The 14,195-nt window shown below is 40.9% G+C and overlaps 10 non-coding genes across 10 annotated transcripts; all 10 read left to right on the top strand.

Moving 5' to 3' along the window:
- The first annotated feature begins 885 nt into the window (after window positions 1-885).
- On the top strand, window positions 886-967 carry TRNAS-AGA (transfer RNA serine (anticodon AGA)). Its single transcript has one exon. It is a non-coding gene; the product is annotated as a tRNA-Ser (tRNA).
- A 1,289-nt stretch (window positions 968-2,256) lies between these two features.
- Window positions 2,257-2,328, top strand: TRNAH-GUG (transfer RNA histidin (anticodon GUG)). Its single transcript has one exon. It is a non-coding gene; the product is annotated as a tRNA-His (tRNA).
- Window positions 2,329-3,801: 1,473 nt separating this feature from the next.
- TRNAS-AGA (transfer RNA serine (anticodon AGA)) lies at window positions 3,802-3,883 on the top strand. Its single transcript has one exon. It is a non-coding gene; the product is annotated as a tRNA-Ser (tRNA).
- Window positions 3,884-5,169: 1,286 nt separating this feature from the next.
- TRNAH-GUG (transfer RNA histidin (anticodon GUG)) lies at window positions 5,170-5,241 on the top strand. Its single transcript has one exon. It is a non-coding gene; the product is annotated as a tRNA-His (tRNA).
- Window positions 5,242-5,536: 295 nt separating this feature from the next.
- TRNAS-AGA (transfer RNA serine (anticodon AGA)) lies at window positions 5,537-5,618 on the top strand. The gene has a single exon. It is a non-coding gene; the product is annotated as a tRNA-Ser (tRNA).
- A 1,281-nt stretch (window positions 5,619-6,899) lies between these two features.
- TRNAH-GUG (transfer RNA histidin (anticodon GUG)) lies at window positions 6,900-6,971 on the top strand. Its single transcript has one exon. It is a non-coding gene; the product is annotated as a tRNA-His (tRNA).
- A 1,497-nt stretch (window positions 6,972-8,468) lies between these two features.
- Window positions 8,469-8,550, top strand: TRNAS-AGA (transfer RNA serine (anticodon AGA)). The gene has a single exon. It is a non-coding gene; the product is annotated as a tRNA-Ser (tRNA).
- Window positions 8,551-9,838: 1,288 nt separating this feature from the next.
- On the top strand, window positions 9,839-9,910 carry TRNAH-GUG (transfer RNA histidin (anticodon GUG)). The gene has a single exon. It is a non-coding gene; the product is annotated as a tRNA-His (tRNA).
- A 295-nt stretch (window positions 9,911-10,205) lies between these two features.
- TRNAS-AGA (transfer RNA serine (anticodon AGA)) lies at window positions 10,206-10,288 on the top strand. The gene has a single exon. It is a non-coding gene; the product is annotated as a tRNA-Ser (tRNA).
- Window positions 10,289-13,127: 2,839 nt separating this feature from the next.
- Window positions 13,128-13,209, top strand: TRNAS-AGA (transfer RNA serine (anticodon AGA)). Its single transcript has one exon. It is a non-coding gene; the product is annotated as a tRNA-Ser (tRNA).
- Window positions 13,210-14,195: the final 986 nt, after the last annotated feature.

Here is a 14,195-nt window from a genome sequence, read left to right as displayed (position 1 = left end):
TGTCTTACCTTTTACTTACATAGCATGATGCCCCTAGGACTACCTAGGGCCTACCTTTTGGTTAATTATATGTAATAAAATTGGAGTTTAAGGCTTGGCAAGTAGTTTTAAATGACAAGTCGAAGTGGCAGTACACTGCAGCACACGCACTGCAGTAGCAGGCTTGAGACAGGTTTGAAATTATACTTTTTTGGGCGGCACAATCAGTTCCTGGGTATATGGTATACCACTTTACAAGGGGCTTTCAAGTCAATGAAATCTGTCAGTCAGGTATACTCCAATTACACACATGATTAGGGAAGAAGCACGTTCACTTCAGCACTGATTAGTAGCAATAAAGTGATCAGAGTCCTAAGGCCAACAAAAAGATACAGCAAAATGCGTAGGTGAAAAGCAATAAGGTAGGGTTGAGGCCACCTTAAGAATGCAAGGTCTAACAAAAACAAACTAAGGATAACATGAGTAAAACATCAGGTTTCTCTACGGCATTTGGTGAGACAAGTGTGCCTTCTTTTATCTTCCATAAATGCAACCTTTCCCTGACCCCTTTATTATATAGCTCTTCAAGTAAAAAAGATAAAGCACTTACAAAGGAGCCTCAAATACTCAAAGATGGTAGACTTCTGTAATATGGGCCATAGACTAAAAGCAGCACGAAAACAGAGTGCAATAGGGTCCCAAAAACTTGAGTGCCACATGAGAGTATGCATGAAAGCCTATCCTTTTCCAAACTAGAGATATACTCATGCAATTTTTGTTTTTAGGAGAGAATGTGCCTGCTGAAAAATACATTATTTTAAAAAAGTGCATTGCAGAATACCAGGAATTTGCTGTGGGACACATTGAAAACTTTCATACAGATTATTTGCACAAAACTTACAGTCAGTTGTTGTGGCCGAGTGGTTAAGGCGATGGACTAGAAATCCATTGTGGTCTCCCTGCGCAGGTTCGAATCCTGCCAACAACGAGAAACTTTTTAACATCGGCTACAATTTCAGAAGTTAACCTTTAGAATTTCTTCCATGTCAGTTTTATAAATAGGTGCCTTATTTTGGTGTCACTATTGCCCTTTCACATATTTATTATCGCTACCCCTTTCATATCTTTGCTATAACTCTCGTCCTACATTAGCGCTGGTGCAAACACTTCAAATTATTATACCCTGGCTCTCTCAGTCATACCATTCATGCACTTGAAACTTACTTTACCAATAAAAGAAGCAAATAGAAAAATAAAATAAAAGTGCTTGCTGGATTTGGCAAATACACTTCATAAAACTGCATTTTCTTTTCTATTCTCCCCGTGTTACAAGCTTAACTGCACCCTGTGTAATTTCTCTTAGCCTGCTGTCCCAGGAAGAGAATTTTATCTACAGGCTCTTTCCGTGTTTTTTTCCTAGTCTTTCTTTCCCTTTTCTTAGATTTGTAACTGTTCCTTTATGTGCTCTATTTAGGCGCCATTAATCTCATTTGAGCTCCTTGTACCTGCTGCTGTTTTCTCCACACCTCATACTGCCTTTTCCCTCTTTCTCTCTTTCTCTGAGGTTGGTGGCTACTTTCCAAAGCTTCTGATGCCCCAATGTTCCTTCATCTTGTTGTCAGACGTGAATTGGAAAAGCAACCAAATTAACAAGCCTTTACCACTCATACATGGCAGAGGTTTATACTTTAATTCAATGAGCTAAGAAAAGCGTGTTGTGGGGCCCCTACGAGCCATGGTGCTTGCTTCATCATAATTGGGCGCGCAGTCATTAGCCACAGCTCTGATCATGGGTCACTGAGGTCAGTTTCAATAATTCCTCAAAAACCTAACCATGCAGTCCCCCCCCCTAACGGTATAGTTATCTTGCTTTACTGCTGTTTGTGTGATTAGCTGGGAGGAGCTCACGGCAGCATCCTCCCTATAAAAGTATAGATGGACCGCTCCTTAACTTTTTCTTGCTTCACATACAGATGGCTTGAGGAGGTACAGGGGAGATGCAGGTCTAATAGACAGAATAGAAGATCTGCGCCAGGTGTATTTATCTGCATTGGTGTCCCATCACAGGCCCACAAGTGTATGTGTGATCTTTGACTTCTGGCAGTTCACAAGCAGGCGGCCAGGAAACGGTTTCAGCCTATCAACCACTGAGGAGACAAAGCCTTTGTATAAGGAATGAGGAAGCAATGAACACATTCAGCCTATCACAGGAGTTCCCTGAGTGTTTCGAATTATAAATTCTCCATGTCACTGTATGTTATTGAGCCCAAGTAGCTCGCCGTGATCGTATAGTGGTTAGTACTCTGCGTTGTGGCCGCAGCAACCTTGGTTCGAATCCGAGTCACGGCATTGTGGTTGGCAATGTCACGGCAGTTGGGTTTTTCTTTTACAGAATTACAAAATGTACCAGTTGTTTTTGTAAAATGTCTATTAAAAACAGATCCTTTAAAATATTTAAACGATCTAACGACAAATTATTTTAACACACATGATTATAAGATGTAGCTATATTGTACCTACTGACATAAATTATCGTTCTTGAACCTATTTGCGGTGGGGGAATGGAGCTCTCCCCCATGCCAATCAGAATGCAGATGAATGCAGTTGCAGTTGAGTGACCTGTGTTGTGGCTGTCTAGAGGGAATGCACAAATGTAGCTGTCTCGCAGCCCAATCCAGACGTCAATTGGAGACAGGTTTTCAGGCAAATAGAGCAGTAAGTGCAGAGAAATGCTCACTCTCTAAAAATGGCATTTATAAAGTAGTAAAGTTAAATCCAACCTCACCAGTAAATAGGATTTATCAATAAATAAATAAAGCTTCTCCTCTCTGATATGGAATTACCCCCCAAAAAGTATAAGGGAATACCCAATGCTAACCTACGAGAGGGGCAGACCTCACAGTAGTGAAAAATGTAATAGACTGTTTTGTACTACCAGGACATGCAAACTACCACAGTACATGTCTTACCTTTTACTTACATAGCATGATGCCCCTAGGACTACCTAGGGCCTACCTTTTGGTTAATTATATGTAATAAAATTGGAGTTTAAGGCTTGGCAAGTAGTTTTAAATGGCAAGTCGAAGTGGCAGTACACTGCAGCACAGGCACTGCAGTAGCAGGCTTGAGACAGGTTTGAAATGATCCTTTTTTGGGCGGCACAATCAGTTCCTGGGTATATGGTATACCACTTTACAAGGGGCTTTCAAGTCAATGAAATGTGTCAGTCAGGTATACTCCAATTACACACATGATTTGGGAAGAAGCACGTTCACTTCAGCACTGATTAGTAGCAATAAAGTGATCAGAGTCCTAAGGCCAACAAAAAGATACAGCAAAATGCGTAGGTGAAAAGCAATAAGGTAGGGTTGAGGCCACCTTAAGAATGCAAGGTCTAACAAAAACAAACTAAGGATAACATGAGTAAAACATCAGGTTTCTCTACGGCATTTGGTGAGACAAGTGTGCCTTCTTTTATCTTCCATAAATGCAATCTTTCCCTGACCCCTTTATTATATAGCTCTTCAAGTAAAAAAGATAAAGCACTTACAAAGGAGCCTCAAATACTCAAAGATGGTAGACTTCTGTAATATGGGCCATAGACTAAAAGCAGCACGAAAACTTGAGTGCCACATGAGAGTATGCATGAAAGCCTATCCTTTTCCAACCTAGAGATATACTCATGCAATTTTTGTTTTTAGGAGAGAATGTGCCTGCTGAAAAAAACATTATTTTTAAAAAGTGCATTGCAGAATACCAGGAATTTGCTTTGGGACACCTTGAAAACTTTCATACAGATTATTTGCACAAAACTTACAGTCAGTTGTTGTGGCTGAGTGGTTAAGGCGATGGACTAGAAATCCATTGGGGTCTCCCCGCGCAGGTTCGAATCCTGCCAACAACGAGAAGCTTTTTAACATCGGCTACAATTTCAGAAGTTAACCTTTAGAATTTCTTCCATGTCAGTTTTATAAATAGGTGGCTTATTTTGGTGTCACTATTGCCCTTTCACATATTTATTATCGCTACCCCTTTCATATCTTTGCTATAACTCTCGTCCTACATTAGCGCTGGTGCAAACACTTCAAATTATTATACCCTGGCTCTCTCAGTCATACCATTCATGCACTTGAAACTTACTTTACCAATAAAAGAAGCAAATAGAAAAATAAAACAAAAGTGCTTGCTGGATTAGGCAAACACACTTCATAAAACTGCATTTTCTTTTCTATTCTCCCCGTGTTACAAGCTTAACTGCTCCCTGTGTAATTTCTCTTAGCCTGCTGTCCCAGGAAGAGAATTTTATCTACAGGCTCTTTCCGTGTTTTTTTCCTAGTCTTTCTTTCCCTTTTCTTAGATTTGTAACTGTTCCTTTATGTGCTCTATTTAGGCGCCATTAATCTAATTTGAGCTCCTTGTACCTGCTGCTGTTTTCTCCACACCTCATACTGCCTTTTCCCTCTTTCTCTCTTTCTCTGAGGTTGGTGGCTACTTTCCAAAGCTTCTGATGCCCCAATGTTCCTTCATCTTGTTGTCAGACGTGAATTGGAAAAGCAACCAAATTAACAAGCCTTTACCACTCATACATGGCAGAGGTTTATACTTTAATTCAATGAGCTAAGAAAAGCGTGTTGTGGGGCCCCTACGAGCCATGGTGCTTGCTTCATCATAATTGGGCACGCAGTCATTAGCCACAGCTCTGATCATGGGTCACTGAGGTCAGTTTCAATAATTCCTCAAAAACCTATCCATGCAGTCCCCCCTAACTGTGTAGTTATCTTGCTTTACTGCTGTTTGTGTGATTAGCTGGGAGGAGCTCACGGCAGCATCCTCCCTATAAAAGTGTAGATGGACCGCTCCTTAACTTTTTCTTGCTTCACATACAGATGGCTTGAGGAGGTACAGGGGAGATGCAGGTCTAATAGACAGAATAGAAGATCTGCGCCAGGTGTGTTTCTCTGCATTGGTGTCCCATCACAGGCCCACAAGTGTATTTGTGATCTTTGACTTCTGGCAGTTCACAAGCAGGCGGCCAGGAAACGGTTTCAGCCTATCAACCACTGAGGAGACAAAGCCTTTGTATAAGGAATGAGGAAGCAATGAACACATTCAGCCTATCACAGGAGTTCCCTGAGTGTTTCAAATTATAAATTCTCCATGTCACTGTATGTTATTGAGCCCAAGTAGCTCGCCGTGATCGTATAGTGGTTAGTACTCTGCGTTGTGGCCGCAGCAACCTCGGTTCGAATCCGAGTCACGGCATTGTGGTTGGCAATCTCACGGCAGTTGGGTTTTTCTTTTACAGAATTACCAAACGTACCAGTTGTTTTTGTAAAATGTCTATTAAAAACAGATCCTTTAAAATATTTAAACGATCTAACGACAAATTATTTAAACACACATGATTATAAGATGTAGCCTTATTTTTGTTTTTAGGAGAGAATGTGCCTGCTGAAAAAAACATTATTTTTAAAAAGTGCATTGCAGGATATCAGGAATTTTCTGTGGGACACCTTGAAAACTTTCATACAGATTATTTGCACAAAACTTGCAGTCAGTTGTTGTGGCCGAGTGGTTAAGGCGATGGACTAGAAATCCATTGGGGTCCCCCCGCGCAGGTTTGAATCCTGCCAACAACGAGAAACTTTTTAACATCGGCTACAATTTCAGAAGCTAACCTTTAGAATTTCTTCCATGTCAGTTTTATAAATAGGTGGCTTATTTTGGTGTCACTATTGCCCTTTCACATATTTATTATCGCTACCCCTTTCATATCTTTGCTATAACTCTCGTCCTACATTAGCGCTGGTGCAAACACTTCAAATTATTATACACTGGCTCTCTCAGTCATACCATTCATGCACTTGAAACTTACTTTACCAATAAAAGAAGCAAATAGAAAAATAAAACAAAAGTGCTTGCTGGATTAGGCAACACACTTCATAAAACTGCATTTTCTTTTCTATTCTCCCCGTGTTACAAGCTTAACTGCTCCCTGTGTAATTTCTCTTAGCCTGCTGTCCCAGGAAGAGAATTTTATCTACAGGCTCTTTCCGTGTTTTTTTCCTAGTCTTTCTTTCCTTTTTCTTAGATTTGTAACTGTTCCTTTACGTGCTCTATTTAGGCGCCATTAATCTCATTTGAGCTCCTTGTACCTGCTGCTGTTTTCTCCACACCTCATACTGCCTTTTCCCTCTTTCTCTCTTTCTCTGAGGTTGGTGGCTACTTTCCAAAGCTTCTGATGCCCCAATGTTCCTTCATCTTGTTGTCAGACGTGAATTGGAAAAGCAACCAAATTAACAAGCCTTTACCACTCATATATGGCAGAGGTTTATACTTTAATTGAGCTAAGAAAAGCGTGTTGTGGGGCCCCTACGAGCCATGGTGCTTGCTTCATCATAATTAGGCACGCAGTCATTAGCCACAGCTCTGATCATGGGTCACTGAGGTCAGTTTCAATAATTCCTCAAAAACCTAACCATGCAGTCCCCCCTAACTGTGTAGTTATCTTGCTTTACTGCTGTTTGTGTGATTAGCTGGGAGGAGCTCATGGCAGCATCCTCCCTATAAAAGTGTAGATGGACCGCTCCTTAACTCTTTCTTGCTTCACATACAGATGGCTTGAGGAGGTACAGGGGAGATGCAGGTCTACTAGACAGTATAGAAGATCTGCGCCAGGTGTGTTTCTCTGCATTGGTGTCCCATCACAGGCCCACAAGTGTATGTGTGATCTTTGACTCCTGGCAGTTCACAAGCAGGCGGCCAGGAAACAGTTTCAGCCAATCAACCACTGAGGAGACAAAGCCTTTGTATAAGGAATGAGGAAGCAATTAACACATTCAGCCTATCACAGGAGTTCCCTGAGTGTACCGAATTATAAATTCTCCATGTCACTGTATGTTATTGAGCCCAAGTAGCTCGCCGTGATCGTATAGTGGTTAGTACTCTGCGTTGTGGCCGCAGCAACCTCGGTTCGAATCCGAGTCACGGCATTGTGGTTGGCAATGTCACGGCAGTTGGGTTTTTCTTTTACAGAATTACCAAATGTACCAGTTGTTTTTGTAAAATGTCTATTAAAAACAGATCCTTTAAAATATTTAAACGATCTAACGACAAATTATTTTAACACACATGATTATAAGATGTAGCTATATTGTACCTACTGACATAAATTATCGTTCTTGAACCTATTTGCGGTGGGGGAATGGAGCTCTCCCCCATGCCAATCAGAATGCAGATGAATGCAGTTGCAGTTGAGTGACCTGTATTGTGGCTGTCTAGAGGGAATGCACAAATGTAGCTGTCTCGCAGCCCAATCCAGACGTCAATTGGAGACAGGTTTTCAGGCAAATAAAGCAGTAAGTGCAGAGAAATGCTCACTCTCTAAAAATGGCATTTATAAAGTAGTAAAGTTAAATCCAACCTCACCAGTAAATAGGATTTATCAATAAATAAATAAAGCTTCTCCTCTCTGATATGGAATTACCCCCCAAAAAGTATAAGGGAATACCCAATGCTAACCTACGAGAGGGGCAGACCTCACAGTAGTGAAAAATGTAATAGACTGTTTTGTACTACCAGGACATGCAAACTACCACAGTACATGTCTTACCTTTTACTTACATAGCATGATGCCCCTAGGACTACCTAGGGCCTACATTTTGGTTAATTATATGTAATAAAATTGGAGTTTAAGGCTTGGCAAGTAGTTTTAAATGGCAAGTCGAAGTGGCAGTACACTGCAGCACACGCACTGCAGTAGCAGGCTTGAGACAGGTTTGAAATGATACTTTTTTGGGCGGCACAATCAGTTCCTGGGTATATGGTATACCACTTTACAAGGGGCTTTCAAGTCAATGAAATCTGTCAGTCAGGTATACTCCAATTACACACATGATTAGGGAAGAAGCACGTTCACTTCAGCACTGATTAGTAGCAATAAAGTGATCAGAGTCCTAAGGCCAACAAAAAGATACAGCAAAATGCGTAGGTGAAAAGCAATAAGGTAGGGTTGAGGCCACCTTAAGAATGCAAGGTCTAACAAAAACAAACTAAGGATAACATGAGTAAAACATCAGGTTTCTCTACGGCATTTGGTGAGACAAGTGTGCCTTCTTTTATCTTCCATAAATGCAACCTTTCCCTGACCCCTTTATTATATAGCTCTTCAAGTAAAAAAGATAAAGCACTTACAAAGGAGCCTCAAATACTCAAAGATGGTAGACTTCTGTAATATGGGCCATAGACTAAAAGCAGCACGAAAACAGAGTGCAATAGGGTCCCAAAAACTTGAGTGCCACATGAGAGTATGCATGAAAGCCTATCCTTTTCCAAACTAGAGATATACTCATGCAATTTTTGTTTTTAGGAGAGAATGTGCCTGCTGAAAAATACATTATTTTAAAAAAGTGCATTGCAGAATACCAGGAATTTGCTGTGGGACACATTGAAAACTTTCATACAGATTATTTGCACAAAACTTACAGTCAGTTGTTGTGGCCGAGTGGTTAAGGCGATGGACTAGAAATCCATTGGGGTCTCCCCGCGCAGGTTCGAATCCTGCCAACAACGAGAAACTTTTTAACATCGGCTACAATTTCAGAAGTTAACCTTTAGAATTTCTTCCATGTCAGTTTTATAAATAGGTGGCTTATTTTGGTGTCACTATTGCCCTTTCACATATTTATTATCGCTACCCCTTTCATATCTTTGCTATAACTCTCGTCCTACATTAGCGCTGGTGCAAACACTTCAAATTATTATACCCTGGCTCTCTCAGTCATACCATTCATGCACTTGAAACTTACTTTACCAATAAAAGAAGCAAATAGAAAAATAAAATAAAAGTGCTTGCTGGATTAGGCAAACACACTTCATAAAACTGCATTTTCTTTTCTATTCTCCCCGTGTTACAAGCTTAACTGCACCCTGTGTAATTTCTCTTAGCCTGCTGTCCCAGGAAGAGAATTTTATCTACAGGCTCTTTCCGTGTTTTTTTCCTAGTCTTTCTTTCCCTTTTCTTAGATTTGTAACTGTTCCTTTATGTGCTCTATTTAGGCGCCATTAATCTAATTTGAGCTCCTTGTACCTGCTGCTGTTTTCTCCACACCTCATACTGCCTTTTCCCTCTTTCTCTCTTTCTCTGAGGTTGGTGGCTACTTTCCAAAGCTTCTGATGCCCCAATGTTCCTTCATCTTGTTGTCAGACGTGAATTGGAAAAGCAACCAAATTAACAAGCCTTTACCACTCATACATGGCAGAGGTTTATACTTTAATTCAATGAGCTAAGAAAAGCGTGTTGTGGGGCCCCTACGAGCCATGGTGCTTGCTTCATCATAATTGGGCGCGCAGTCATTAGCCACAGCTCTGATCATGGGTCACTGAGGTCAGTTTCAATAATTCCTCAAAAACCTAACCATGCAGTCCCCCCCCTAACGGTATAGTTATCTTGCTTTACTGCTGTTTGTGTGATTAGCTGGGAGGAGCTCACGGCAGCATCCTCCCTATAAAAGTATAGATGGACCGCTCCTTAACTTTTTCTTGCTTCACATACAGATGGCTTGAGGAGGTACAGGGGAGATGCAGGTCTAATAGACAGAATAGAAGATCTGCGCCAGGTGTATTTATCTGCATTGGTGTCCCATCACAGGCCCACAAGTGTATGTGTGATCTTTGACTTCTGGCAGTTCACAAGCAGGTGGCCAGGAAACGGTTTCAGCCTATCAACCACTGAGGAGACAAAGCCTTTGTATAAGGAATGAGGAAGCAATGAACACATTCAGCCTATCACAGGAGTTCCCTGAGTGTTTTGAATTATAAATTCTCCATGTCACTGTATGTTATTGAGCCCAAGTAGCTCGCCGTGATCGTATAGTGGTTAGTACTCTGCGTTGTGGCCGCAGAAACCTCGGTTCGAATCCGAGTCACGGCATTGTGGTTGGCAATGTCACGGCAGTTGGGTTTTTCTTTTACAGAATTACCAAATGTACCAGTTGTTTTTGTAAAATGTCTATTAAAAACAGATCCTTTAAAATATTTAAACGATCTAACGACAAATTATTTAAACACACATGATTATAAGATGTAGCCTTATTTTTGTTTTTAGGAGAGAATGTGCCTGCTGAAAAAAACATTATTTTTAAAAAGTGCATTGCAGGATATCAGGAACTTTCTGTGGGACACCTTGAAAACTTTCATACAGATTATTTGCACAAAACTTGCAGTCAGTTGTTGTGGCCGAGTGGTTAAGGCGATGGACTAGAATTCCATTGGGGTCCCCCCCACGCAGGTTCAAATCCTGCCAACAACGAGAAACTTTTTAACATCGGCTACAATTTCAGAAGCTAACCTTTAGAATTTCTTCCATGTCAGTTTTATAAATAGGTGGCTTATTTTGGTGTCACTATTGCCCTTTCACATATTTATTATCGCTACCCCTTTCATATCTTTGCTATAACTCTCGTCCTACATTAGCGCTGGTGCAAACACTTCAAATTATTATACCCTGGCTCTCTCAGTCATACCATTCATGCACTTGAAACTTACTTTACCAATAAAAGAAGCAAATAGAAAAATAAAACAAAAGTGCTTGCTGGATTAGGCAACACACTTCATAAAACTGCATTTTCTTTTCTATTCTCCCCGTGTTACAAGCTTAACTGCTCCCTGAGTAATTTCTCTTAGCCTGCTGTCCCAGGAAGAGAATTTTATCTACAGGCTCTTTCCGTGTTTTTTTCCTAGTCTTTCTTTCCTTTTTCTTAGATTTGTAACTGTTCCTTTATGTGCTCTATTTAGGCGCCATTAATCTCATTTGAGCTCCTTGTATCTGCTGCTGTTTTCTCCACACCTCATACTGCCTTTTCCCTCTTTCTCTCTTTCTCTGAGGTTGGTGGCTACTTTCCAAAGCTTCTGATGCCCCAATGTTTCTTCATCTTGTTGTCAGACGTGAATTGGAAAAGCAACCAAATTAACAAGCCTTTACCACTCATATATGGCAGAGGTTTATACTTTAATTGAGCTAAGAAAAGCGTGTTGTGGGGCCCCTACGAGCCATGGTGCTTGCTTCATCATAATTAGGCACGCAGTCATTAGCCACAGCTCTGATCATGGGTCACTGAGGTCAGTTTCAATAATTCCTCAAAAACCTAACCATGCAGTCCCCCCTAACTGTGTAGTTATCTTGCTTTACTGCTGTTTGTGTGATTAGCTGGGAGGAGCTCATGGCAGCATCCTCCCTATAAAAGTGTAGATGGACCGCTCCTTAACTCTTTCTTGCTTCACATACAGATGGCTTGAGGAGGTACAGGGGAGATGCAGGTCTACTAGACAGTATAGAAGATCTGCGCCAGGTGTGTTTCTCTGCATTGGTGTCCCATCACAGGCCCACAAGTGTATGTGTGATCTTTGACTCCTGGCAGTTCACAAGCAGGCGGCCAGGAAACAGTTTCAGCCTATCAACCACTGAGGAGACAAAGCCTTTGTATAAGGAATGAGGAAGCAATTAACACATTCAGCCTATCACAGGAGTTCCCTGAGTGTACCGAATTATAAATTCTCCATGTCACTGTATGTTATTGACCCCAAGTAGCTCGCCGTGATCGTATAGTGGTTAGCACTCTGCGTTGTGGCCGCAGCAACCTCGGTTCGAATCCGAGTCACAGCATTGTGGTTGGCAATGTCACGGCAGTTGGGTTTTTCTTTTACAGAATTACCAAATGTACCAGTTGTTTTTGTAAAATGTCTATTAAAAACAGATCCTTTAAAATATTTAAACGATCTAACGACAAATTTTTTAACACACATGATTATAAGATGTAGCTATATTGTACCTACTAACATAAATTATCGTTCTTGAACCTATTTGCGGTGGGGGAATGGAGCTCTCCCCCATGCCAATCAGAATGCAGTTGCAGTTGAGTGACCTGTATTGTGGCTGTCTAGAGGGAATGCACAAATGTAGCTGTCTCGCAGCCCAATCCAGACGTCAATTGGAGACAGGTTTTCAGGCAAATAGAGCAGTAAGTGCAGAGAAATGCTCACTCTCTAAAAATGGCATTTATAAAGTAGTAAAGTTAAATCCAACCTCACCAGTAAATAGGATTTATCAATAAATAAATAAAGCTTCTCCTCTCTGATATGGAATTACCCCCCAAAAAGTATAAGGGAATACCCAATGCTAACCTACGAGAGGGGCAGACCTCACAGTAGTGAAAAATGTAATAGACTGTTTTGTACTACCAGGACATGCAAACTACCACAGTACATGTCTTACCTTTTACTTACATAGCATGATGCCCCTAGGACTACCTAGGGCCTACCTTTTGGTTAATTATATGTAATAAAATTGGAGTTTAAGGCTTGGCAAGTAGTTTTAAATGGCAAGTCGAAGTGGCAGTACACTGCAGCACAGGCACTGCAGTAGCAGGCTTGAGACAGGTTTGAAATGATACTTTTTTGGGCGGCACAATCAGTTCCTGGGTATATGGTATACCACTTTACAAGGGGCTTTCAAGTCAATGAAATCTGTCAGTCAGGTATACTCCAATTACACACATGATTAGGGAAGAAGCACGTTCACTTCAGCACTGATTAGTAGCAATAAAGTGATCAGAGTCCTAAGGCCAACAAAAAGATACAGCAAAATGCGTAGGTGAAAAGCAATAAGGTAGGGTTGAGGCCACCTTAAGAATGCAAGGTCTAACAAAAACAAACTAAGGATAACATGAGTAAAACATCAGGTTTCTCTACGGCATTTGGTGAGACAAGTGTGCCTTCTTTTATCTTCCATAAATGCAACCTTTCCCTGACCCCTTTATTATATAGCTCTTCAAGTAAAAAAGATAAAGCACTTACAAAGGAGCCTCAAATACTCAAAGATGGTAGACTTCTGTAATATGGGCCATAGACTAAAAGCAGCACGAAAACAGAGTGCAATAGGGTCCCAAAAACTTGAGTGCCACATGAGAGTATGCATGAAAGCCTATCCTTTTCCAAACTAGAGATATACTCATGCAATTTTTGTTTTTAGGAGAGAATGTGCCTGCTGAAAAATACATTATTTTAAAAAAGTGCATTGCAGAATACCAGGAATTTGCTGTGGGACACATTGAAAACTTTCATACAGATTATTTGCACAAAACTTACAGTCAGTTGTTGTGGCCGAGTGGTTAAGGCGATGGACTAGAAATCCATTGGGATCTCCCCGCGCAGGTTCGAATCCTGCCAGCAACGAGAAACTTTTTAACATCGGCTACAATTTCAGAAGTTAACCTTTAGAATTTCTTCCATGTCATTTTTATAAATAGGTGGCTTATTTTGGTGTCACTATTGCCCTTTCACATATTTATTATCGCTACCCCTTTCATATCTTTGCTATAACTCTCGTCCTACATTAGCGCTGGTGCAAACACTTCAAATTATTATACCCTGGCTCTCTCAGTCATACCATTCATGCACTTGAAACTTACTTTACCAATAAAAGAAGCAAATAGAAAAATAAAATAAAAGTGCTTGCTGGATTAGGCAAACACACTTCATAAAACTGCATTTTCTTTTCTATTCTCCCCGTGTTACAAGCTTAACTGCACCCTGTGTAATTTCTCTTAGCCTGCTGTCCCAGGAAGAGAATTTTATCTACAGGCTCTTTCCGTGTTTTTTTCCTAGTCTTTCTTTCCCTTTTCTTAGATTTGTAACTGTTCCTTTATGTGCTCTATTTAGGCGCCATTAATCTCATTTGAGCTCCTTGTACCTGCTGCTGTTTTCTCCACACCTCATACTGCCTTTTCCCTCTTTCTCTCTTTCTCTGAGGTTGGTGGCTACTTTCCAAAGCTTCTGATGCCCCAATGTTCCTTCATCTTGTTGTCAGACGTGAATTGGAAAAGCAACCAAATTAACAAGCCTTTACCACTCATATATGGCAGAGGTTTATACTTTAATTGAGCTAAGAAAAGCGTGTTGTGGGGCCCCTACGAGCCATGGTGCTTGCTTCATCATAATTAGGCATGCAGTCATTAGCCACAGCTCTGATCATGGGTCACTGAGGTCAGTTTCAATAATTCCTCAAAAACCTAACCATGCAGTCCCCCCTAACTGTGTAGTTATCTTGCTTTACTGCTGTTTGTGTGATTAGCTGGGAGGAGCTCACGGCAGCATTCTCCCTATAAAAGTGTAGATGGACCGCTCCTTAACTCTTTCTTGCTTCACATACAGATGGCTTG

Source organism: Lissotriton helveticus, chromosome 12 (genome assembly GCF_964261635.1).
Source record: "Lissotriton helveticus chromosome 12, aLisHel1.1, whole genome shotgun sequence".
Classification (NCBI taxonomy): domain Eukaryota; kingdom Metazoa; phylum Chordata; class Amphibia; order Caudata; family Salamandridae; genus Lissotriton; species Lissotriton helveticus.
This window is presented reverse-complemented; position numbering and strand designations above follow the sequence as displayed.